Consider the following 27,562-nt stretch of genomic DNA (forward strand, 5'->3'; position numbering starts at 1 on the left):
GCATGATGAAATCGCCGCGTAAACGCCGCGGCGCGCGCGCAGCCGCACATTCCCCACCCCGCGACGCGGCGACCGGCAGATTCGACACAGAACCCGCAGTCCTTCAGAGACTCCAGAGGTCTCGCTCCACCTTGGGCGCCTGGGAGGGCTGCGGGATCTCAGGTAACACCCCGCCAACAGACTTGCACAAAGATGAGCCTGGCCACCCCAGGGTGGACATTCCCGGACGCAGCCCCATCCGAGACCTGCAGACTGAGATGCACAAGGACCGTCAAAGCGTAGGCTTTGGGCACTGACACTCGGTCTCACCCACGGGAATACACACTTCTGTTTGTGTTCGTGCGCTCCGGAGCCTTAAAGGCTCATATCACATCAACTCAGGGACGTAGCCTCAATGTTGCTCAAGCTCTCATGCTCCTCGTATGAAGAAACAAAAGAGGTTAATGATTTGCCCACCTTAACACACCCATGCCTTACCGACTTCAAGAGAATAGCTGGGGAAAGGCGGAGGAGAGGTGAGGGTCTTTTTTGAAAAGGTGAGTTCTAAGCAACCTTTGTAGGGCGAGCAGGATTTGAACCAGCGGACATGAGGAAAGGCAAGAGGCAAAGAGAGGAGGAAGGACTAGGAAAAAAGATAATGCAGGGAAGTGGAGCTGAGAATCCAGGTGCCCGCGATTTCCTCCTGCGTGGCCTTGCCCCAGGAGACCTGCCCTCTTGTGCTTGGTTCCCAGCTGGCTACCCTCCAGAGATGGCTTCCTCCCTCCCTTCTGCCCCAAAGGTGGGTTGGCAGGCAAAGCTGGATTCCCTTTCTAGAGAGAGAATAGAAAAATAAAGAAAGTGTTGGTTATAGAAATAGCATTGCGCACACCCACCAGAATGTCTAAAATTAAAATGATGGAAAATAGCAAGTGAGGCTCTGGGACTGTCTGTCCCACACAGCTGCATTAATGAACTGTTTGATGGCATCTATTAGAGCCAACCATACACACCTTCCCTGTGATCACCCCAGGAGCTTAGGAGAGTAGACAGGCTCACCAGAATGAAGTTGCCTTTCCCAGTACTATGGAAGTCCATATTCTCTTCTTGTTCCAATTCGTGGTTCTGGAGAAGTACTAACAGTTGAGCATAAGCAGGGCAGGTGCAGAAGAACCTTCTGCAGTATTAAACCATTTGTGTTTTTAAAACTTTTATTTCGGGGCGCCTGGGTGGCTCAGTTGGTTAAGCGACTGCCTTCAGCTCAGGTCATGATCCTGGAGTCCCGGGATCGAGTCCCGCATCGGGCTCCCTGCTCAGCAGGGGGTCTGCTTCTCTCTCTGACCCTCCTCTCTCTCATGCTCTCTCTCTGTCTCTCAATAAAAAAAAAAAAAAACACTTTTATTTCAAGATTTGACATTAATCGCCATCTTTATTTGGCTTCATTTAATAGGTAATTTTGAATTTAATATTTTTAAAGATGAAAAACAATTTTAATGTTCACATATACTCTTATTTACATTGTTATTAAAACATATTCAGATTCTGTATATTTTGAATCTACTTCTATATGTATTTTCAATTCTTTAGATCAATAATGTCTCATCGATTTTCACGTGAGGACAATCCCAGCTCTAGTCTCCAAATCTGTTTTCCCCCCTCCAGTTCATCCTCGCTACTGCTGCCTCAGTGATTATTTCTAAAAGACAAGAGCTGTGCATTTTGCTTCTCTGCTCAGGTTCAATAGGTCCACATGGCCCTTAGCAGAATTTCCTAAGTGGTTTCCCTTGGGAAACTACATCTACAAGACAATAATAATAGATTATATTCATTGAGGGCATACTATGTACAAGTTAGCATTCCAGTTTATCTCCTGTAAATTTATTCACAATCCAATAAGATAGACTCTTTAATAATTCCCATTTTATAGGTTCAAGATTCAGAGCGCTGAGATATAAATAACTTGACCATGGTCACACAGCTACTGAATAGAGGACCAGAATGTGAGCTGGGGGCAGAGGCAGTTTTAACGTATAACTTAATGAAGCTCAGTTTCTCTCTCTCTTTTTTTTTTTTAGCTCATTTGTTTTGTTTCTTAAATCCCAAATATGAGTGAGATCATGTGGTATTTGTGTTTCTCTGACAGACTTATTTTACTTACCATTATGCTTTCTAGCTCCATCCATGTTGTTGCAAATGGCAAGATTTCACTCTTTTTTTATAGCTGAATAATATTCCATTGTAGATATATCCTTCACATCTTCTTTATCCATTCATCTATCGATGGATACTTGGGCTGCTTGCATAATTTGGCTATTGTAAATAATGCTGCAATAAACGTAGGGGTGGGGCACCTGGGTGGCTCAGTCGGTTAAGCATTTGCCTTCGACTCAGATCATGATCCCAGGGTCCTGGGATCGTGTCCCACATTGGGCTCCCTGCTCAGCGGGGAGTCTGCTTCTCCCTCTCCCCATGCCCCTCCCCGCCCCCCACTCATGCTCTCTCTCTCTCTCTATCTCAAATAAATAAATAAATAAATAAATCTTTAAAAAAAATAAACATAGGGGTGCATGTATCCCTTTGTATTAGTGTTTTTGTATTTTGGGGGTAAATACCCAATAGTGTGATTACTGGATGGTAAGGTAGTTCTATTTTTAATTTTTTGAGGAAGCTCCATCCTGTTTTCCACAGTGGCTACACCGGTTTGCATTCCCACCAACAGTGCAAGAGGGTTCCTTTTTCTCCACATTCTCATCAACACTTGTTTTTTCTTGTATTTTTGATTTTAGCCATTCTAACAGGTGTGAGATGATAGCTCATTGTGGTTTTGATTTGTATTTCCCTGATGATGAGTGATGTTGAGCATCTTTCCTTGTGTCTACTGGCCATTTGTATATCTTCTGCCCATTTTTTAATTGGTTTATTTGGTTTTTAGGTATTGAGTTGTATCAGTTCTTTATATATTTTGAATACTAACCCTTTATCAGATATGTCATTTGCGACTATCTTCTCCCTTTCAGTAGGTTGCCTTTTAGTTTTGTTGATTGTTTCCTTTGCTGTGCAGAAACTTTATTTTGATGTAGTCTCAATAATTTATTTTTGCATTTATTTCCTTTGCCTCAGGATACGTATCTAGAAAAATGTTGCTACAGACGATTTCAGAGAGATTACTACCTGTGCTCTTCTATGATTTTTATGGTTTTAGGTCTCACATTTAGGTCTTTAATCCATTTTGAGTTTATTTTTGTGCATGATGAAAGAAAGTCATCTAGTTTCATTCTTTTGCATCTAGCTGTCCAGTTTTCCCAATACCATTTGTTGAAGAGACTATCTTTTTTTCCCTTTGGATATTCATTCCTTCTCTATCAAAGATGAATTGACCATATCATTGTGGGTTTATTTCTGGATTTTCTGTTCTACTCCATTGATCTATGTGTTTATTTTTATGCCAGGACCATATTGTTTTGATTATTACCACTTTGTAATATAATGTGAAGTCTGGAATTGTGATGCCTCCAGCTTTACTTTTCTTTTTCAAGATTGCTTTGGCTATTGGGGGTCTTTTATGGTTCCATACAAATTTTAGGATTGCTTATTCTATTCTGTGAAAAATGTTGATATTTTAATAGGTATGCATTAAATGTGTCTATTGCTCTGGGTAGTATGGACATTTTAACAATATTTGTTCTTCCAACCCATGAACATGGAATGTCATTCCATTTCTTCTCATTGTCTTGAATTTCTTTCATCAGTGTTTTATAGTTTTCAGTCTTCCACCTCTGCGTTTTTTGTTTTTTTGTTTTGTTGAGGTCTTTCACCTCTTTGGTTAAGTTTATTCCTAGATATTTTGTTGTTTTTGGTGCAATTGTAAATGAGATTGTTTTCTTTTTTTTTTTTTTTTTAAGATTTTACTTATTTATTTGAGAGAGAGAGTGAGAGAGCACAAGCAGAGGGGGGAAGGTAGAGGGAGAAGCAGGCTCCTCGCTGAGCAGGGAGCCCAATGCGGGGCTCAATCCCAGGACCCTGGGATCATGACCTGAGCCAAAGGCAGATGCTTAACCAACTGAGCCACCTAGGTGCCCTATTTTTTTTAGTTTCTATATTATTTGTTTTTGTTCTATTCTTTATTATTTCCTTCCTTTTGCTGGGTTTGGGTTTTGTTTGTTGTTGTTCCCTAAGACTATTCTTAGTTTGCATGATTTTCTTTCCTCTCCTTTGCTCAGCTTGGTTACTTTCTATTACTCTGTCTTCCAGTTCATTAAATCATTCCTCTATTCTAGCCTGCTACTTATTCCATCTAGTGTATTTCTTATTTCATTTATTGTGTTCTTCATCTCTGATTGGTTCTTTTTTTTATCTCTGTGTTAAGGGTTTCACTAATGTTCCCCACTCTTTTCTCAAGTCCAGTGAGTATCTTTATGATAATTACTTTAAAATCTTTATCAGGCATATTACTTATATCCATTTCACTTTGGTCTCTTGCTGTAGTTTGGTCCTATTCTTTCATCTGGGAGATATTTCTCTGTCTCCTCATTTTGTCTGACTTTTTGTGTGTGTTTCTTTGTGTTAGGAAAGTCAGCTACTTTTTTTGCTCTTAACAATAACAGCATTATGAAGAAGAGGTCCTATAGTGCCCTGCAGTGCAGTGTTCCCTGTTCCTCAGGGCCTGGCACTTCAGGGAGTATCTCCTATGTGTGTTGCCTACACTCTGCTGTTGAGTCTTGGCCTAATTTTCCTTCAGTCTAGTTGTTTGCAGAGGCTCTCTTTGCCTATTTCTGGGCAGTGTTTGGTCCCCAGCAGGGGTGGGAGGCATTTTAACAAGGTGTGGGTTGGTCTGCTTGTGAAACAAGACATACCCCCACTGCCACGGGAACTGAGGTCCTGCAAAATGCACAAGTCCAAGAGATGTGGTGTTGGCAGGATTTGCACAGGTCTTCTGTGGGAGGGTCCCGCAGTGCCAGGACTGAAGTGAGCATGGCTGGAAGTGAGCGGATCCTTGAAGCGTGGAGGGCGAGGCTTGGTGCAAAGTAGAGAGTTTTGTTGAGGTGCTGCTTCCTGCAGGTGGCCCATGTTTATGCTGAGCTGCATGGGAGGGAAATAATGCCTGCCAGCTCCTTTGTTCCTAGAGGGGTCTCCCTGTGGTGATCCCTGTCTCTCTGGGCCACACTCTGAGATGAGCAAATCACTCTCCCTCTCGTCTGCCCCTGACATTTGTCAGACTGCTGGGTCTATGCTGTATCTGCATAGATGTTTGTCCTGCTATCTCTTTAAGGATAAGGATTCCATTTCCTAACCCCCTCCAGGTTCTCCCAGAGCTGAGCCTGCAGATTTTTAATATCCTAGGCTTTAAATCCTGCTGGTTGTATGAACTCATGAAACTGACCCCTCTGGCTTTCAAAGGCAAATGTTATGAGGATTCATCCTCCCTGTTTATGAGCTCTCTGGTGTGATAGTCTGTTTTCTGCCCTTCTCCGTGCCACCAGCTTCCTCCCCACCGCAGATGGCCATGGTCCATTTTGCTCCCAGACTGTGTCTTCACCCTTCCTACCTTCTTTGATGTGGCCTCTTCTCAGCCTTCAGTTGTTCTACCAGTCTTCAGATTGTTTCGGGGGTTGTTTACACTGCTGTGAGTATTATCTAGTGTGGGCATGGGACAGGACAAGCTTAAGGTCCTCCTATTCCACCATCTTCCCCAACACCAATTGTTAAAAGGAAAAAAACTCACAATATTTATTTCACCATTGATCAGGTATGGTGCCTTTGTTGAAAATAAACTGACTATGTAAGTGTAAGGCTATTTCTCTGATCCCTAGTCTGTTCTAGTGATCCATCTGTCTATCAACCTTTATGTCAATATCACACTTTCTTGATTACTGTTGCTTTAGAGTAAGTCTTGAAGTCAGATAATGTACATTTTCCACCTTCTTTTTCAAAATTGTTTTTTACTATTCCAGGTCCTTTCCATTTCTGTGTAAATTTTAGAATTGACTTGTCAGTTGAAAAAAATACCTGCTGGGTTTGTGAATCCATAGGTCAGTTTTGGGGGAATTGACAACAATATAGGCTTTGGATGTCTTTTGTTAAATTTATTTTTAAGTATTTTACTTGTTAACTCTGAGTGTTATTTTGTTTTCCAATGGTTTGTTGCTAATGTATAGAAATATAATTGATTTTGTGTAGTGATCTTTCATTTACTAATTTTAGTAGTTGAGTTTTGGGGTTTTTTTTTTTTTGGTAGATTCCTTGGGATTTTCTACATTAATAATCATCTCATTTGTATAAAGAATCAGTTTTACTTCTTCCTTTCCAATCTTTATGTTTTGTTTTGTTTTGTTTTGTTTGCTTGCCTAGCTGTATAGTCTAGGTCATCTTGTACAATATTGAATAGAAGTGGTGAGGATGAACATCTTCCCTTTGTTCCTGATCTTAAAGGCAAAGTGTTCAATGTTCCTCTAAGTAAGTATCATGTTAGATGTAGAATTTTTAGCAGATGCCTTTATTATATTAATGAAGTTCCTGCTGTTCCTAGTTTGCTTTAGATTTTGTCATGGATAAGTACTGAATTCTATAAAATGCTCTTTATGCATTTACTGAGGTGACTATAGGGTGTTTCTCCTTGATTCTCTTAATAATACTGAACTACATTGTTGAATTTTTCAAATTTTATATCAACCTTCCATTGCCAGGAGAAATCCCACTTGGTTTTATCCTCCTTACGTTTTGTTGGATTTGATCTGCTAATATGTTGATAAAGATATTTGCCTCTATGTTCATGAGCAATATTAGCCTATAATTTTCTTCTTACAATATTTTTGTAAAATCTTTCTATCAAGGTTATGTTGGCTTTATGAAATGATTTGGGAGGAGTTTCTCCTCTGTTTCCTGAAATACCCGTCTCTGTAAGATTGGTATTATTTCTTCCATAACCATTTGGTAGAGTTTACCAGTGAATTTGTGAATAGGTCCTTTCATAGAAATGAAGCCATCCATGTCTTCTATTTTCTCTTTTTTGGTAAGTTTTGTCTTTCAGGAAATCTGGCTATTTCATATAAGTCATCAGATTTATTGGCATAAAGTTGCTCATAACATTCCAATATTATTCTTTAAATACATGTAAGGTCTGGAGGAAAACCCCCTATTTCATATCTGAAATCAGTAATTAAATTTTTTTTCTCTTCCTCTTTTTTTTTCTTTGTCAGTCTTGCTAAATGTTTACCAATTTATCAATTTTTCAAACATCTAACTTTTGGCTTTGTTAATGTTCTCTCTTGTTTTGTCCATGTTCTATTCCATTGATATCTACTTTATAATTTTTTCCTTCTACTTAATTTGGGTTTAAATTGCCCTTCTTTTTCTAGCTTCTCAAGGTAGAAACTTAGATAATTTATTGTAAGCCTTTTTTGTTTCCTAAAACAAACATTTAAAATTATAGATTTGCCTCTAAGTTCTGCTTTAGTTGAATTCCAAAATTTTGGATACATCATGTTTTCATTTTCATATAGTTTAAAATGCTTTCTAATTCCCCGATTCCCCATGTGATTTCTTCTTTGACCTATTAGTTATCAAGAGGAGTGTTGTTTAGGGGAGCCTGGGTGTCTCAGTCAGTTCAGCGTCTGCCTTCGGCTGAAGTCATGATCCTAGGATCCTGGGATGGAGCCCCACATCAGGCTCCCTGCTTAGTGGGGAGTCTGCTTCTCCCTCTCCCTCTGCCCCTCCCCCTCCCCCTGCTTGTGCTCTCTCTCTCACACTCACTTTCTCTCTCAAATAAAGAAAATCTTTTAAAAAAGAAGAAGAATGTTAATTTCCAAATATTTGAAACCTTTAAACATATACTGTTATTTTTATTGTTGCCTTCTAGCTTAATTCCCATGTAGTCAGAGAAAAGCATTTGAAATTTATTGACTTCAGTAAATTTTGTGACCCAGCATATGGCAGTACCTTGGTGAATGCTCCGTGTGTACTTAAAAAGAATATGCATTATGCAGTTGTTGTGCGTGGTGTTTTATAAGAGTCAGTTAGACAAGGTGGTTGATAGTGTTGTTCAGATCTTCTCTGTCATTACTACTTTTTGTTTAGTTCTATCAATAACTGAGAGAGGATGTTAAAATCTCTGATAGTGAATTTGTCTATTTTTACCTTTCATTCTGTCATGTTTGCTTCATGTATTTTGTTTGACATTATTAGGCATATACACATTTATAATTATTACATCTTTTTGCTGAATGACACTTTTGTTATTATGAATTGTTCATCTTCATCTCTAAACATACTTCTTTAAATCTACTTAGTCTCATGTTAATATAGCCATTCAAGCTCTTTTATGATCAGTGCCAAATGCTAATGGGGTGCTGAGTCCTCCTGCCATAAGCCATGTGAGTGGACCACCTGGGAGCCATGCCTTCCAGCCCCAGTCCAGCCTTCTTCAGATGACTGCAGCCCCAGTCAACGTCTTGCATCTAATCTTATGGAAGGCCCTGATCCAGAACCATCTAGCTGGACTGCTTCCAATTATTTGACATACAGAGACTGTGAAATAATGTTTGTGGCTTTTTAAGCTGCTAGGTTTGGGGGTAGTTTGTTACACAACAATGGATAACTAATACAGGGTTCTTCCCTGAACTGGTTATATAATCCCTTTTCTTGAGAAGTGAGTGACCAGACTGCTGGGCTCCAAGGGACTTTTTGAGGCTTTGACAGTGATTGTCATTGCAGTGAGAATAATATCCTCCCTGAATCCCCTTACTACAGAAAAGCTAGGCACCTGTCTTATTCATAACATTTACCCTAGGCACCTGTTTTATTCAAAAATATTTACCCCTTTACCTAAGAAGCAGAAAATTCCATGGCTTGATTTTCTGGGTCTTTTTCCCTTAGGTGCAGGCAGCTACAGCAGAGGCTAAAGCAGAGAGGTGCCCTGAAGAAGATTCTAAATATAGGGTGAGTGAACCTGGCCTGTGACCCACGTGGTCTGGCTTCCATAATTCTCTGGCACTGACTCTCCTTTCTGGCCCCTGAACCATTATCAAAGTTTTGCCTCAACTTCTAGCCTCCCTTAGCAAAGATTTGTTTCAGCCTCTGTTCTCCAACAACAAGGAGGTAAGGTCCCTTGCAACCTTAGTGATGATGTCAGTGGCTAAGGCAGGGTAATTTATTGTAAGATTAATTTATGTTTTGATTTCACTGGCGTGGAAGCATTGGGAGGAAAGAGAACGGCTTCTCTTCCCTTCCCTCCTTGATCCCTAGGGCATAGGTAAGGGAAGATTTAATCTTCTAAAACTGTTAAATTAGGAGTCAGGGGAAGATAACCACTTAGGGACTTGTACAGTGAGAAGCAGAAGCGGCTAGAGTAGCAAGATTTTCTCTGAGACGAGGAGCAGAGGTCTGTGGATCCAGAAGAAATGGAGACCAGCAAGTGTTCCCAAATACACTGGTCACAGTGTCAGAGTCTCAGTGAGAGGTGGTTACTGTGGCACCCCTGGGAGGGGCTGGATCCAAGTGCTGGGACTCTTTGCCTTTGGGAAAGAATTCCTTTGCTCCAGCTTGGCACAAAAGTGACCATATGTTGGCCTTCAAGGTACCTCCTAGGATTTGGACAGGGAACGTCACAGTGGTGAAATAGTGTCCTCCTGGAAACTTTTGTAATGCTTAAGAGCCGTGTCACCTGTCACATAGTTATTCAGTAAACACTTACCAAGCACCTACTGTGTGCCAAGCGTTGTTCTAGACACTGGAGGAACAGCAATGAACAAAACTGACAAACTTCCTATTCACAAGGAGCTTAGATTCTTTGGGACCAAGCGGACAATATAAAAATAAGCTGGTTGGGGCACCTGGGTGGCTCAGTCAGTTAAGCATCCAACTGTTGGTTTTGGCTCAGGTCATGATCTCAGGGTTGTGAGGTCGGGCTCTGTGTTGGGCCTGGAGTCTTCTTGAGATTCTCTGCCTCTTCCTCTCCATTTGCCCCTGCCCCCACTCATTCACTCCCTCTCTCTCTCTAAAATAAAATAAATAAAATCTTAAAAAAAATAAGCTGGTTAATAAACAGTTTCAGGTAGCGGTAAGTACTCTAAAAATAATAAAGCAGGGAGGGATGCCTGGGTGGCTTAGTCAGTTAAGTGTTCAACCCTTAATTTCAGCTCAGGTCATGATCTCAAGGTTGTGAGATCAAGCCCCACATCAGGCTCCATGCTGGGTGTGGAGCCTGCTTGAGATTCTGTCTCTCTCTCTGCCCCTCTTTCTCCTTCCCTCTCTAATAATAATAATAACAATAACAATAATAATAAAGCAGGGAAATTTGGTAAAGCATGACATGAGATGAGGCTAGTCTTTAGATAGGTGGTCAGGCCTCTCTAAGGAGGCAACATTTAATCTAGGATATAGAGATAACAAGGAATCAGCCATGAGAAGATCTGAAGTAATGGTATGTGTAAAGGCCCTAAGGTAGGAACCTACTTGGCTTGTGTAAAGAATAGTAAGAAAACCCATGTGTCTGGAATGTTGTGACTGAAAAGGGGAAAGATATGAAACAAGATCAGAGAAGTCTACAAAGTCCAGATCATATAGGTCTTGTAGGCCATGATAAAAAAAAAAAAAAAAAGTATTTTCATCTGCAATGGGGAGCTGCTGAAGCATTTTAAGCAGGGGAGTAAATGGTCTGATGTCTGTTTTAAGATTATCATTCTGGCTGTGTGTGGAGATTGGGCTGGAATGAGACAAGAATGGGGACAGGGAAAGCAGTTAAGAGGTTTTTCTAACTACCAGTTAGATTTCCTGATTGGAGGAGTAACGGTGGACATGCTGAGACGGGCTGGTTTCAGGAAATACTTGGAAGGTAAAGCAAATCAGGCATACTGATGGATTAGTCATGTTAGAGGAAGAAGGAGAGTCAGGAAAAGAAAATCACAAAGATGGACTTGTGGATATTGGGGGCCTGAGCAAATGGGTAGATTGTGGTGTCATTTCCTGGTACAGAGAAAAGTGGGGAGAAGCAGCATCCCTGCCTCAGAGCAAAGGGATTTGTAAAGCATGATATGGATTAGGGCTGAGGAAGAATATGGTGAGGGAGGGCAGGAGAAGAAGATGGATAAGGTAGAGACAGATGCTCTGTGCAGGAGGACTTCCCTTCTGTCAGTGTTCGGTTTTCTGTGAAGGAGGAAGCAAAGTCATTTGTTGCCGGCAGGGAATCATTGCTTGGCTGTGATGTTGGGGAGGGTGGAGAAGGTCTGGAAAAGCCCTTGTGAAGAACTGAAGAACAATCCTGCTGGGAAAATGTGGGAAGGAGTCACCCAGCTGAGTGTGGAGACACTTCTGGGTCAAATTGTGTCCCCTAAAAAAGCATGTTGTATCCTAACCCCTGGTACCTCTATATGACATTTGCAAGTTCTGGGTGTACCCAGAGCATCTTTTCTTCAACAAGTCTTGTCTGTCTTCACCACCTGCGCTAAGTGACTCCAACGGAGTTGGAGTAGTCAATACCAGAGAGTTGACTCCTGTGTTAGACTGGCTCCTCCAAGATGCAGACACCAGTCAGGATTAAGTGTGCCAGGATTTTATTAGGGAAAATGAAAGGAAGTAGGAATCAGGGAGTTCAGGAGAACCACCAGACCATGATGCCCATCCGACCCCAAGTGAAGGTGAGGGAGCAACAGCTGGGTGAAGCATCCTAGCCTGCCACGTAGTCTCAGAAAGGTTCAGCAAAGCCATTGGGGGCATTCTGGAACCAGGCTGACAACACAAGAGTCCCTGATACTCATAGGAACCATCTGCCATGGTGTGTGGGCTGCACTCAGTCATTGGCAGGGAGCAGCCTGCAGGAGACATGCCTCAGCACCAGCACCATCATAGATTTCAAAGGGCAGCAGTTGGGGTCCTCGGTCGGTGACACTCCCTGTAGTAGGAGCTCTGTGAGCCACGTTCTTGTGGTGCCACACCTCCCATCGGATCAACACTTAAGTCAGGTTTAGATTTAGTTTTGTCTGGTCCCTTCTGGATCCTTTGAATTCCAGCCAATGGAACATGATTGAATTTGCCACACACTACTTCCCAGCCCAGCCTAGAAGAACTCCCGTGTGCTGTCCTCTGTGCCCTTCCCTTTCTGTTGGCTGGATGTTGATGTCCACATGTTAAAGATGGCAGACCCTGGGCCCTGAGTGACTGTGTGAACAGAGCCTGTTGCCCCTCACCCCTTCTGATAAGCTGTTTGGACTGTTGACATGAGCAAAAAGTGAATTTCTATTGCATTGAGCTGTGATACATTCTGGTCTATTTGTTAGAGCAGTAAGCTTGCCCGAACTATCATACTACCATGGGCCAGCTCTGAGAAAGATGATAAAGATATCTGGGACACAGGAGAAAGAAGGAGAGAGTGAAGACAGCATTTGATTTACAGAAGTTCTGTTGATACATGACTTTTTAGGAGTGTGGAGTTGGGCTGTGCTGGGATCACTCACTCAGTTGATGGGGAATTATCCCGAGTGAGGGGACTTGACTGGTGGTCCTGGTACACTTCTCTGGGCCAGTAGCTCTCCAGCTTTCTCATGCCCCTACTTGGAGTGAGGTACCCACCACTTCTCTTTTGCCTTCTGCCATTTGTCCTCCAAGCTAAGGTATGTGTGGGATTCCCAGGAGCCCCACTCTGGTTTTCTTCCAGCCTGTGCCTCTAGGATCCTAAGGGATGCTTCCCAGACCTTGGTGTGGGAGGGAGGAGCTCGTGTCTGATCCCATCTCCCTAACTCTCTCTGTGGCCTTCAACAGGGCCTTTTCCCTCTCTGGCCTCAGCCTCCCTCTCTGAACAATGAAGGGGACTGGACCCGCTGACCTCTGGCCCCTTCACGCTCTTACTGTGGGTTTATGAACTTGTGACTTCGGGGAAGCAAATCCCTAAGAAATGGAAGGAGAGCAGGTTTCCCTCTGTCCAACAGAGGGGAGCAGTTCCCCACAACTAGCACCTAGGCAGCCGCAGGCCCAGCCTTCAGCGGCTTTCAGAGCAGAAAGGAGCCAGCATTCCAAGCACAAGAAACCCGCCCTGAAATGGGGAGCACAGCCCTATGAGAAGTCATTCAGGCCCGCCGTGCCTCTCCTGCAGAGCGAGGGGGCGTCAGTCACTAAATATTAGTGGGGCTCTGGCTTTGCCAGTTTGATGGGAAGGAGGAAGCTTATGTAAGCTAGAAACACAAGACAGGCAAAAACAAACAAAAGGCTTAGCAAAGCTAGGTGCTACTCCTAGATTGACAAGCCTTCAGTGGAATGGGACCTCAGACTTTGGGTTTGAATTGTGCCCCTCCAAAAGACCAGGCCACCTCAGATTGTAACCTTATTTGGAACAAGGGGGTCAGTGCAGATATAATGAGTTGAGTTCATATGGGAGTAGGGTGGACCCTTAATCCAATATGACTGGTGTCCGTATAAAATGAGGGGAACTTGGATACAGACACAGACACAGAGGGAAGATGGCCACGTTAAGATGGAGGCAGAGGTTGGAATCAGGCTGCCAGAAGCTGGGAGTGTCTCCCCTGGAAGCTTCAGGAGGAGCACGCCCTGCCAACACTTCCAGCCTCCAGAACCATGAGACAATACGTTTGTTGTTTAAGTCCCCAGTTTCGGGTGCTTTGTTACTGCAGCCCCACAAATTCGCACCCTCCGCCCCTCGCCTTCCAGGGCAGAAATGGTGCGTTGACTCAGTCCCACCTCTGCGGCAGGATTTGTCACACTGCACAGCATTTCTTGGTGCTCTTGGTTTTAATGCAGAATTTGGGCACCTTGAGCCGGACTGCTCCAACTAATGCCTCACCTGGCTCTTTGCGGGCATCTGAGCTGTGGTCCCTGCTCCATGCTCCCTGGAGGGGATTGGAGGAAGAGCCCCTCAGCCTCCTCCCAAACACCTCTCACATGGGCTATTTGTTTCCTCTCTGGGCTTCCTGTCCACACAGGGCAGCTCTGACCCAGAGAAGGTTCTTTATGTTGGACAAAAATATGCCTCCCTACAGCTTCAGCCCGCCAGTCCTTGCCGTGTACTCTAGAGCCACAAAAACCCTCTGTACCCTCTGCCTTTAAACATTTGCACACAGGAGCCTTATAGCCTTAAACATTCTCTGGTCCCTGATCCCTCAGAACTGCCTCATCGGTGTAGCTTACAGATGGCCACCTAACCTAGACAGCTCCAGTTGTTAAACTCCCCCTTGTAGTTAGGGACCAAGATTAGACACGATACACCTGGTGTATGTTCTAACCAGAGTCAGGGGGCCAAGAGCATCACCTCCCTGGTTCTGAACTCAATACCTCTGATGATGTAGCCTAAAGCCACCTGAAAGACTGTGACTATTACGATTTCAGGAAAGCGGTGAGAGATGACAGGTTCCTTGGTCACCAGGAATACTTCCATGGGTACAGAGGTGGTGCGAAGACCATAAACTGCCTGAGGAAGGAGTGGTATCCATCCAAGTGCTCAAGTGAGAATTCTTGCTTCTGAACGTGACCTCTTTCTCTCCTTTACCTATCAAATACAGTTCTTGCTGATTTTATTTATCTCCAGGTCTGCCTAAAATCTGTTTCTCCTTCCCCGACTGCTCCATCATCTCTTATCTGGGTCCCTGTGACAAGGTTCCCTGTCTTCAGACTGGCTCCCAGCAATCTTTTCTCCTCACTACACTTACAGTAAGATTCCTGATTTGGAAATGTGATCATGTGACCTACACACACACACACACACACGCACACACGCAAAACCTACCCACCCACCCCCATGTTTTCAGGATAAAGCCCAGTGTCACCATGGCCTGCCTCCCAGCCTCACTCCCCATGTAATGTATGATCCAGCCTTACTAACTTACAAGAGGGGTGGTCATTTGCCTTTCGCCTCTGCACATATTCATACCTGGAACATTTTCTTTCATCTCTATTTCCCATTACACCCTCCCACCTAGCATATGCCTTCTACCAGGAACAGTTCTTGGATACAAACTAGATCCCATTCAGGCTAGCCCCAATGACAGGACATGTATTAGGGAGACAGCAGGAGGACTCACAGAGTCAGCAGGAGCCTGGAGGCCACGCTCAAGAATGAAACAGCTCTGAATGGCCAAGAAGCAGAGGCCGGGGTATTAGTTAGAACTTGCATTTGACTGTAAGTCACAGAGACATGAAATACAGACACAGAACAACACAGTGCTCTATTTTTAGCCATCTACAAAGAAGCTCAAAGATGAGAAATCCAGGGCAGGCTCAAGACTTGAGGATGTTGGGGCTGACTTCTCTGATGGTTGATGAAGTTCTAAGTGATGTAGGAAAGACATTAGGGTTCGAAGCCGACGGCCAAGAAAGAATTCTTGAGACGTCTTTGATGCAAAATGGTGGTTTTATTAAAGCACGGGGACAGGACCCATGGGCAGAAAGAGCGGCACTGGGGTCATGAGAAATGGCCCATTATAGACTTTGAAGTTGGGAGGGAGGTAAGGATAGTGTAAGTCTCTAAGGAATTTTGGAACCAAGGTTTCCAGGACCTTGAGGGGCTAGGTATTATTGGGAAAAGGTCATTTATTACTGTCTAATAAAACCTGAGTCATGAGACCCTTCAGATGTATATCAGTGGACCATATGCTTGGGGGATGATTGCCAACATGTATCTTGGGGGGTTTAGAGATAAAGGAAATTTCTAAAGGAATTTTTATATGTTAAAGTAGACTTGCAGGATCCTGGGGGGTCGGGCTAAGATTGCTTTGCCTTTAGCAAAGTATTAACATCGAGGCAGCTGAGTCCCTAGAGGAAGGTCACTCTGCCTGTTTCAAGGACTTGTCAGTGGGCTGTATGTAGGTAGTAAGGAAATTTAATACTTTTTCCTCTGCCTTTGTTTCCCACATCACCAAGCATTAGGCCCACGTCTTACGCAGAAAGAATAAGGAAGCAGGACCAGCACATGGACCCTCACAGCTGCCTCCCTCCTCAGGGGCGCTCGCAGAAGCCACGTGCAACAAGTTCTGACATCTCGTTGACGAGGCAGGAGGGAAGGGGAGGAAACTGGCATGAGAGCAGAGGGGGATACTGGCAAAAGAGAAGCCCTTTAAATCTTCCAGGGACAGACGAAAGGAAATTCTTTGATGTTACCCACAGTTTACCTGCCTGGAAGAAGAGGGTGAAAAGGTCTGTTTAGCTGGAAAGGTGTCTCTGCCATCTCAGGGTCGGCCTGGCATGCTGGCCAGATGCCAAAATGCATTCAGCTCACTGTTGATTTGTTCCTCCTGAAAACAGCAGGTGGAGAAATCTCTCTCAGCGCCACGGCAACCAGATCTCACTCTCTCTGTAACAGGAGAATTGGCGAGTGCACCCCTGCAGGGGCTGATCCATTAGCGTGCGCTAAGCTCCGTTCGAGGCCAGGCCCTGTGCTGGCTGGTTGGGACGCAGAGATGCATAAACTGAAGCCCCCTGCTTTATGGGCGTCCAGAGGCTGCCGGAGGAGACAGACGTGCACAGCCAGCAGCATACTAAGTAATCCACAGAAGGGACAGAGCCAGTGCTGCCGCAGGGGCGGCTCCTCCGCGGGATCCGGGAACTGACCGGCGGGGCTTCTCTGAAGAGCTGAGCTTGACTCGAATTTGGCAGAGTCGGTCACAGCTGGTCAAGAGCAGGAGCTGGGGAAGCCTGAGGGTTGTGGCACCTTTGAAGAACAACAGGCACAGCCGGAGCCCAGGGCTCTCGAGGGTGCTGGAGACAGACCGGGAGAGACGCACGGGTGCTAACGCAGAGCACTCCGCAGCCACTGCCCTCGCTCCCGTCAGCCACAGCCTAGTGCCCAATCCAGGCGCCAGGTTCCAGCCCCACCCCTTTTTTTAACCCCTTCCCTTCTTTTATTTTTTTTAAGATTTTATTCATTTGAGAGAGAGCACAAGTGGGAAGGAGAGGGAGAGAGAATCTGAAGCAGACTCCACGCTGAGCGCAGAGCCCAACGTGGGGCTCGATCCCACAACTGCGAGATCATGACAGCCGAAACCAAGAGTCCAGCGCTTAACCTTCTGAGCCACCCAGGCGCCCCACCCCTTCCCCTCTTTTAAAAAAAATCCTCTCTTGATATCACAATGATCACGATAGCACAATACCACCTTCTCCTCCACCTTCTTCTGCAGTTCTGGCTGCCCATTCTCACTCTTCTTATTTCCTCCCTCACCTCCTTAAATTCTGACCTTCTCAGGCTACACTGCCTCTGGACATATTAGAAACCTCTCTGTCTCTATTTTTCCTTGTGTATTGGTCTCAGTTTCTTCTACCACAAGATGAGCCCTCTACACATGTCTGGGGACATGACAGCAAGAACCCCAGTGTGGCAAACATTATGGAAACACATTTCCCCCATATCCATCTATTGATCCTGGAGAATGATTGTGATTGGCACTGGTTGGGTCATATGCCTGCCCTAGGACCTGTCACTGCTATCATAGTGATGGGGCAGTATGGTTCATGATGAGGGAAATCAGCCTCCATGACTGGCCCCATCAAGGTCACATGGAGTGAGTGGAAAGGCAGTTTCCAAAGGCAAGTGTGTCAGGGCTCTGGTCAGGAGATGGGAACTACATGATGTTAACAGGGAGAGTTGAATATAAATGATTATTAACTGATAACAGAGGCTTAACCACCAAGGGATAAAGAGAGCTCTAAAAAATACAGGAACAGATGAAAACAAAATGTGGTATATATGTGCTGTAGAATAGTATTTCACCATTGAAGGAAGGAAATTCTGACATACACCATAGCACGGATGAACCTTGAAAACAGTATGCTAAGTGAAATCAGAAAGATACAAGAGGACAAACACAGCATGATTCCACTTCCATGAGACCCTTGGAAAAGGCAAGTCATGGAGACAGAACGTAGAAGAGAGGTTACCAGGGCCTGGCGACAGGGAATGGGGATGGAGTTTCAGTTTGGTATGATGGAGAAGTTCTGGAAGTAGATAGTGGTGATGGTTCCCCAACATTGTGAGTGTACTTAATGCCACTGAATTGTATACTTAAAAGTGGTTACAATGATTGATTTTATTTATGTAGAGTTTACCACAATTTTTAAAAGTCTGCAGGTGTGGTGGAATGAGTAGCTGACACTAATCTAGCACTGAAGCAGAAGACCCAAGGAAGAAACCGACTGGGAAGGGCCTTCCCCCCTGCCCCCATGCTGAGAGTCAGACCCCCTGGAGAGACATTCTGTGGCCCTTCTCCCTGACACACAAAGGTACAGTTTAAAGGGGCGCAGGTCACTCCAGTTGGGCTCTGTTGTTGAGTTTGATTTGGCTCACCGTTGCATCAGTTTGGTTAAAGAACATGAACAGGTCTCTGATTGCCACACATGGCCTCACCCAAGACCCCTTGAGCCTGAAGAGAAGCAGGTGAATTTGTATCCGTCAGGTAGAAACAAGGTTGTCCCAGTCAGGTGTCTGAACAGTATGAGGGGATGTTCAGAAGCATGTTCGCCAGTGCTGTCGGAGCTTCAGGCCCAGAGGAATACTTGAGAAACATCCGTGACCTTGTGAATTTTCCTATTTCCATAGTGTGCAGGCAGGGATGACCAACCCCACAGGAGGGCAGGCGGGAGCGGTAGGGGCCGCCTGGCCCAGGCAGACCGTGTGACTGTGCCCAGTGTCATGGACAAGGTGTGGGGTCATCGCACCCCTGCCCTCACAACTCAGCACCTCCAGGGTCCAAGGTGTGTCCTCCCCAGGCGCTGGGGGATTGCTCTCCCTCTACCCCACAGAATCGGCACAAGCCATTCCAGCGCCTGTACCTTCATCTTTCATTCAGCTGTCCCCAGCACGTGCCCAGACCTTCTGTCCAGAAGGGACAAGTGCAGGAGTGACAAGGGCATTTTTACAGAATTTACAGAAACCGACTACAGAGCTGTATGGGTCACTGCAGGAGGATTCAGTGAGCAGGGCTCTCAACCAAGTGACCATTATCTTTGAGATCTAGGACCATCTCAGGCCAACAAGAAAATCCAGGTAGCTGAAACAGCATTAAGTTTGTGTCCTCTCGCTCCATTTTCGGGTCTCTTTCTAGCTTTTAGGGGGGAAAAAGAGCACTGTGACCAGGAATGGTCAGGGTAGAATCCCAAATTTTCAAAATAGGCTTATATTGCTCACCACCCCTTTTGTCCTGATCATTCCTCAGAAAGCACCAGGGAGAGATGATCCCATGCTAGGCATGGCACATTGAGGGACCGTTAGTCGGCTTGAGCTGCCATAACAAAATGCCACAGCCTGGGTGCCTTAGACAATAGACATTTACTTTCTCACCCTTCTGGAGGCTAGAAGCCCACCATCAAGGTGCTGGCAGATTCATGTTCTGGTAAGAGCCCTCTCCCTGGCTTGTAGGGGATCACCGTGTGCTCACATAGCCTTTGGTATTAGCCATGCCCTGGTGTCTCTTCTTCTTTTTGTAAGGACACCAGTTCTACTGGATCAGGGCCCACACATGATCTCATTAAACCTTAATTACACCCCTAATGACCCTATCTCCTAATACAGTCACATTGGGGGTTAGGGCTTCAACCTGTGAATTTAGGGGGGAACATAGTTCAGCCTGTAACAGTAACCCAGCTGAGGAGGAGGTGACGGGTAAAGTTAGATGTCTGGATGTTAAGTTTGAAGGACACTGTTCCAATGCTGGATAATGCCACATGCCTGCAGATGACAGGAGCATGACAAGACCGTGACATACCTTGACAATGGGCCATCTCTTGGGTGGCCTTTGCATTATCAACCGCAGATGGTATGGAAAGCTGAAAACAAAACACGGTTTTGTTTCAAGGGCCATAAGGGCCCATGTCGGTTACGGAGCTGCTGTATTCCTTAGTGCCTAGAACAGTGCCTGGTACATCACATGTGCTTGATATATTAATAGTCACTGGGCTTCTTTGCCTATCTCATTCTTTTAAACTCTTTTATTTCCATTTTATTTTGTTGAATTTTTGTCATTCCTGTCTTCTGTGTCCCTAATATTTTCAGCAGTGTTTTTCCTCCCTTGGGCTGTTTTGTTTTTCTTTATTTTCTTTTTTACACTTTTTTCCTGAGCTCTCATTTCGCCTCCTGAGGTCTTCCCATCTTTTCCCTGTACTCTTTCTTCATAGAGGCAGTCCCTTCGTCAAGTCTTTTAAATGCCTGGCAATTGTTTGGTTACAGCTTTTGTCTGCTCTATGGCAGCATTTTCCTGGTAAGCGTTTCACATCTGCCACTTGCTTTTCCTATCCCATTCCTGTGCATGGAGAGATCCTCTGCATTTTCCTTTTGATGAATCACCTTTGAACAAGTGGAGTTTTCCCTGGACCAGCTCTTTGCGGGAGCGACGTGTGGGATGGGTCAGAGCAATGCTCCTCGCTAGCCGGAATTTTTCCTGATGATCCAGCGTTCACACATGAGCTTGATCAACCTTCACTTCTCAGCTTAGGCATGTCTCAGCAAGTTTGGCAACCCAGAGATGCGGGCCTCTGCCAAGGAGATTTGCATGATTTGATTTTCATTTATTTATTCCTTTTGTTGCCTGAATGATATGAGAGAAGAAGTTTATGTCCCAGTGCCTGGGGGCAGAGAGAGAGGGTGGAAAGACAGGGTGTCTGCAGGTGTCCTCAGGAGGACCAGGTTTGTAGCTGTCTGGAGAGAGTTGTTGCAGGTAGCAGAAGGCAGAGCTCTTCTGCTTCGGGGCCAGATGCTCGTGTGAGAGGCCACAGCATGGCAGAGAGGGCAAGCGCTTCTCCCCGCTCCTGCCAGGATCAGGGGCTCAGGAACGGGCTGAGAGGAACGCAGCCCTGCTTTGGCATCATGTGAACTGAAATCTTGGGTTACAGGGGACAGAAGCCAGCTGACCAACGTGGGCAAGCACCCAAGCTTTTCTTTCTCCTTCCACTTTCTCCACGTTTCCTGTGCCTCCATCAACAACACGACCACCCTCCCCACATCTTGCCAGCCTGGCCTCCTCCTGGTCCTGGACCCAGGCTTGGCCTAGCACCTTTTAAGACCTAGTTAGGAGTCTAAATGTTTGAACATCTTAATCAAAGAGGAATCTATTGTAGATCACAAGATCAAAGGAGGAATTGAGTATCAGACTCTGTATAGATGGGGCCCTGCCTCAGGTGGCTCAGCTGGAATCCTCTCTGGACTTCCCTTCAGGTTCAAATTCCTAGAGAGAGAGTCTTATGTTTATCAATAATAAGAGAAAAGAACTAAAATACATCAGCCGCCAAGGGCTAATGTCATCTTTTTTGCATTTGCTTTTATAGAAGAAACACCAGTGCAATATCATGCTCGAGCCTGTCCTTCCTAGAGATTACCGGACCATTTCATTTATTCAGTTAAGATCAAAGGAACCAAATGATAGCAATGGCCAAACTTTTTTTTAAAGATTTTATTTGAGAGAGAGAGCACGTGAGTATGATCGGTGGAGAGGGGCAGAGGGAGAGGGAAAAGCAGACTCCTGGCTGAGCAGGGAGCCCCATGCAGGGATCAGTCCCAGGACTCTGGGATCATGACCTGAGCCCAAGACAGACACTTAACCGATTGAGCCACCCAGGCATCCTAGCAATGGCCAAACTTAATCATCAATAACCCTATATTTTGACATGGGTAAAAATAAACTCTTTTATTTAAGCTCTTTTCACTATGGGTTTCAAGTTAAAATATGATATTTCTTTGGAAATGTCTGTTTCCTTTTATAATCTTTATATAATCCAGGTTACTGTTGCCCTTGGTTCTTCATTTAGCTACTAAAAAGATTTGATCTCAACTCAGTCCCATCCATATCACCTATTGGCATGAGTTGTGTGGAGCTCAGATGAAAGGCTTGCTGAAAGCCTGCCTAAACCCAACTCAGCAGTCTAAGGGAAATTCTGATGAGAATTTGGAGAGGACTAAATTTGGGGAGGATTCAATTAAATCGATAAAAGGATTAGAAATTGGACTTAAGTAAGAAAAAGGAATTCATGGAGAAGAAAAAGATGTTTCATTACACAGAGAAATTAAAACCTGAAGCAATTACCATTGAGATTTTTGTTCAGGAAATGAGTATCGACTACCTACTGGGTGCCAAATGAGGTACTTCATGCTAACGGTACCAAAATAGATAAGACCTAGGCCCGGAGCTCATTGAGCAGTGGAGAAAGTATTTGCATGTTTCTGAGGAATCATCAGGAACTGGGATCAACAGTCTATTATATTTTAATTGCCATTTTTTTCCTGATTATAAAAACAATGCATGCTTATTGAAGAGAATTTGGGAAACAAAGAAGAAATTTAAAATGGTCTCTGATGCTGCCAGCAGAAATAATCACTGTTAATGTTTTTTGTAAATATATGTGGTTATAATAAACACTGGCATTGATTAAGTGAATTCCATGTGCTAGACTCTCATTTCATCATTAGCTCTATGAAGTGGGTACCATCATCATCATCCTCATTTTACTGATGAGGAAACAGGTTTTGAGGTTAATCTGCTCAAAATCCCATGGCTAGGAATTGGCAGAGGTAGAACTAATCCAAGACTCATCTTGTCTTCTTCTCAAGCTCTCATAGCACCCCAGGGACCAGAAGGACCCAGCAGCCAAGCCTTTGTCATCAGAGGGGCAAGGCGCTTCTGAATATAGCCCCATGGCTACCGCTCAGCTCTGACTTTCAGGGGCCTAATGCCCAATTCCTGTGGAGAGACAAGGGCTGAACTAGCTGTACTGTCTAAAAATAAGAACAAAACAAACCAGAAAAACTTGGTCTCTTTGGGAACTCTTCAGTAGTAATGCAAGGGGCAGAAAAGGACGGTTTGTCACACTCCTGGAGGAGGGCACTGTGAAGCCGAAAGGCAGTGCCTGCTGATGTCGTGCTGCCACCTGGTGGAATTAGTGGTATAGGACACTGTCCAGCAAGACCAGCCCTGAAAACACTCCCTGGGAGAAGGAGAAATATTTGGAGAGAACTTTACAAGAAGTCGGAAGTCTTGCATTAGCGGGTAGGGACAAGAGTTATAACTGCTAATGTCACCCCCTTGCTCTCCCTATATCCTGATGGGGGATGAAGAAGCTCAGATGATGTATATTTTCCTATAATCATAAAAAAATGTTTTCTTCAGTACTTTATAATAATGAAATTACCTCTGATGTTCACGCACCTGAAATACTTAGTAGATCTACTAGATCATCGTCAGGAGTTGGTGGACTGGCATCTAACATCAAAAGCAGGGCACAGAGTAAGGGATCAAAAAGTGCAATCTGGAGGCGCCTGGCTGGCTCAGGAGGTAGAGCATGCGACTCTTGATCTCAGGGTTGTGAGTTTGAGCCCCACGTTAGGTATCGAGATTACTTTAAAAATGAAACGAAACAAAACAAAGTGCCATGTGTTGGGTTCGTCCGTTTCACCCCGCCTGGGATGAGAGGCTCTCAATCGTTGCGGTACTAATGAGAGCAAAAAGCCCTCCTGCCCAGACGCTCATGTATATTGATGACCTGACTCACTTGTCCTCGTGAGTCCCTTTTTGAACATAACTTAGAGGATTGTGATCATTGTCTTACATCTCCGTTCATTAGACAAAATAAGTTTAAAATAAAGAGATGTACGTCAAAAACGAAAAAGTGTTGGTTTTCTGCGTCTTCTGTCAAAAAGTCAAATGAAAAGTCCCATGCAGGATGTCTGTGGGATTAGATATATTGTAGAACACAGGCACGGAATCTCAGGTTCAGGGGTGGACTTCAAGGAATCTACAGAACCCCCCAAATATTAGGCAAAATGCAATTTGTCTGAAAATGTGTTTCTACCCGCCCCCCCCCCGGGGAGAAGATCAAGAGCTTTCATCAGCTTCTGCAAATGACGTATTCTGAAAGAGAAGGTTCAAAATCATTGCTGGGAACCCCTCAGAAGGTCCCTCAAATCATGGGGTTCTCTACTGTTGATCAACATCACATGCACTACTGTTGTGAATTATCAGAATTATTAGCTTTAAATAAGTGATGATGGTGGTCAGGCAGACTTTCATCCTTTTCTCCTTTAGACCTGCAGACCCAACTAAAGATAGAGTCCATGTGAATGGGCACTGGGCAACAATAAGGGCCCCCCACCCCTCACCCCCCACCCCCGGTTCTGAGTTTGGCTCTGCCCTATAAAAGCTTGGTGACTTTGGGTACTTAATGCCCCTGGCTCTCATTTTCCTTATCTGAATAGTAAAAGCATGTGATGATATAATTTTTAAGTTCTTCTGCATTATTAAAATTCAATGATTTAGGAGAATGGCTTTCAAACTTTTTTAGCTTCAAACCCCATCCTAGGTTTCTGAAGATTCCCTTGGGCCACTCCAAAGATGTGATTTAAATTTGGAAGTCCTAGGGGCTCCAAGGAGCACAGTTTAAAAATTACTGTCTCTGGATAATTATGTGAGTCATCGAATTGATACGTGAAGAGGTAACTAACATTCTTAAAGAAGATTTTGCCAAAAAGTTGTGTTTAAATTGAACTTGGATGACCTAGTAAGATTTCCTATTGATTTAAATTAAATCTAGAATTAGGAGCCCCTGTGTCTTTCCTTTCCAATTGAATTTCTGATTGATAATCAATTAACAGAGTGTTCTCATTTAGCATTTTGCATTTTTTTGCTTTCCAGACTGCCACACATCTAATGAAAGAAAACCCTTAAAGATTATTGGGTTTAAATGAAGTTCTGGAAAAAGCAAATTTAATCTATGGCAGAAAATCAGAAGAATGGCGGTTGCCTCTGGGAGGAAGGGTGAGGATTTGCTGAGAAGGAATACTGGAACATTTGGGGGTGATTTGGTGTTATACGTTGGTCAAAACTTAATGGATATGCACAAAGATTTTTTTTTCATTTCATTGAATTTAAATTTCACATTTAAAATATGTGAATACAGGGGTACCTGTGTGGCTCAGTCGGTTGAGCGTCTGCCTTCAGCTCCAGTCATGATCCTGGGGTCCTGGGATGGAGCCCCATGTCAGACTCCCTGCTCAGTGGAGGGCCTCCTTCTCCCTCTGCCCCCCCCCACTCATGCTCTCTCTCCCTCTCAAATAAATAAATAAAATCTTAAAAAAAAAAAAGTAAAGAAAATTTTGTCACTTGCTATTATGAGGATGAGCCTTAAGGACATCATGCTAAGTGACATAAGCCAGTCTCAAAAAGGTCTTGTTCAGATGTAGCCTTATAGCATCTGCTCATGGCAAACTGACCATCTCTGATTTTTGCAGCCGGTACTTAACCCAGCAACCCTATCTAGATGAGGATACTATATAAGTCAGGATCTGGCAGGAAAAGGTGACTCACTCAAACAAGGCAACTGAGGAGAGTTTAAAGAAAGGACCATCAATAGAGATGTGAAAGGTTCAGGGGATGGTTCCCCTCCACCTGGATTCCACCAAGGTCCCCACCCTTTATATGACCTTATGCCCCAGCCCTCTCCCTACTCCATCCCAGTTCAGGTGGCCCATCTTTAGTCCCTCTGGGGGTGGAGCTGTGGGCTCTGCCAGTGGTTGGCAGTCCCAGTGAGCAGGAAACTTAGCTGGGGAACCTTTGAAATACACCAGTGTCTGGGCCCCACCTCCAGGAGTTCTAATTTAATGGGTCTCGGGTGCAGCCCGGGCATTGGTGCTGCTTAAAAGCTCTCAGGAGATTCCAGCAGGCCCAGATCAATTATTTCAGGCTCTCAGAGGTGTAGGATTGGGTACTTCTTCGAATCTCCCCAGTACAGCCAGAACCAAGAAGCTCTGTTCTGTTTTCTATCAGAATCTGTTGCTTTGGCATAAACTTGGGGGCATAAACTCTGTTGTCCGCAGACCTTCCTTTCAAAGTGGATTTCAGAAGTAAAGTAATTCAATTTAAAAACTGAGCATTGATTAATTTCATCTTATAACACTACTTGGGGTATTATCAGTAGCTCTGGCCAGAGCAGAGTTGAGAACAAGGGAATAGAGAAAAGCAACATCCATATTTCAGAGCATCATTATGCACAGTATCCAAAAGGTAGAAACACCTCAAGTGTCCACTGATAAGTGAATGGATAAGCAGAGTGTGATGTGTGCATAAATGGAATACTACTCAGCCTTGAAAAGGAAGGAGCTTCTGACACACGCTACAACATGGATGAACCTTGAGGACATCATGCTGAGTGACATAAGCCAGCCACAAAAGGACAGATACTATTTAAGAACATTTTCAAAGCAGGAATATTTAAATAGTTCAAAATACCTTCATACACACATTAGATGAGAAAAACCCCTCAGTCTTCCTCCTGCCCCACCCCCTGGGCTTGCTCCGGATACTGGGAGAGCAAATTTTACCATCTTCCTTTCCTCTTAATCTGGCCTGGTGGGAAGACCCCGCTGGGCCTAAGAACATGAACTCACTGGAAAAGAAAAACAACTTCGCAGGCTCCTCCTAATTCACCATGTGGTCAGCGAGGGTGTCCAGAGTGAGGGGCTCAGCTGTCCAGAAGCAAGCCAGCAAGGACTCCATCATGGGTGGGACCACCTGGGGCAGGGCTGGATAGTGGAAGAAGAGAAAAGTGGGAGTAAAACTTCTCTGCATAGTAAGGTAGAAGGAAACATGTTATTTCCATGCATACTGCTGTAGGAAAGTGTTCTTTGTTGACATTGATTCCCCACTGGACTGTCTCTGAGCAGTGTTTATCCTGCAAGCTGCATATGTGGGCTTCTGGCCAAGAGTTACCCACAGGGGGGCTGGAGGATCCCAGGGGAAAGGAGGCACCATGATGTCACCTGGCCCTGGGGAGGAGAGCTCGCAGGGTCTGAGAGACCGGGAGTAATGCCCACCCTGGGCTCCTCTATTGGAGCTCTTTGGTGACTAGATTCTAAACTCACCCCCAGGGAAAGGGATTGCTGTGGTTTACTGTGTTCCACTGTGATGTTCAGGATAAAGGTACAGATTCCAGAGCAACACCAGTCTGTGTATGCTTCCCTGGATGGCCTACAGAACCGAAGAGGAGGGTTCAATTTGAGAAACCGAAAGTGAGGCTAGAGCTCGCTATGCCCATGAGAGGACTCTTATACAGCATTTAACATTTTCCCCCTTTTTAAAATTTACTTATTTTTATTTTTAAAAAATATTTTTATTTATTTATTTGAGAGAGAGAGAGAGAGAGAATGAGCATGGGTGGGGGGGGCACAAAAAGGGAGAAGCAGACACCCCACTGAACAGGGAGCCAGACGTGGGGCTCGATCTCAGGACCCTGAGATCATGACCCGAGCTAAAGGCAGATGCTTAACCGACTGAGCCACCTAGGTGCCCCTCGTTTTCCTCTTTTGATTTTAGGAACAATAGTTAGCATCTAGTTTTTAGACACTTTTTCTGCTGTGAAAATCAACAAAGACCAACCAAATGAGATCATTTATTCAGGGCTTGCTATAGCAAAGGAGTCAGCCACCATCACACGTTTTGGCAGAGACCCAGAAGCAGGCAGAGGCGTGGGAAAGTTTTATCATGGAATGAGGGGAGGGCTGTGGCTGGCCCCAGTTGGAGGCTCTTGGCTTGTGTGAGCTGTAGGCTGGCTAACTAGAAGTGGGGTATTTTATGTGACTGGTCAGGAATGTATATTTGCTTTCTCTGGAAAAATGAGGGGC

At 44.6% G+C, this 27,562-nt stretch overlaps 1 long non-coding RNA gene across 2 annotated transcripts; it reads left to right on the forward strand.

Annotated features, from left to right (window-relative positions):
- LOC145716522 (uncharacterized) lies at positions 1-22,484 on the forward strand. Of its 2 annotated transcripts, none has more exons than XR_014139228.1 (3): positions 1-536; positions 8,848-8,910; positions 15,835-22,484. It is a non-coding gene; the product is annotated as an uncharacterized LOC145716522 (long non-coding RNA). The 2 variants fall into 2 exon arrangements; XR_014139227.1 differs by having other exon boundaries at positions 1-162.
- The last annotated feature ends 5,078 nt before the right edge of the window (positions 22,485-27,562 follow it).

The sequence above is a fragment of the Leptonychotes weddellii genome, chromosome 12 (genome assembly GCF_054177405.1).
Source record: "Leptonychotes weddellii isolate Sample4059 chromosome 12, ASM5417740v2, whole genome shotgun sequence".
Lineage (NCBI taxonomy): Eukaryota > Metazoa > Chordata > Mammalia > Carnivora > Phocidae > Leptonychotes > Leptonychotes weddellii.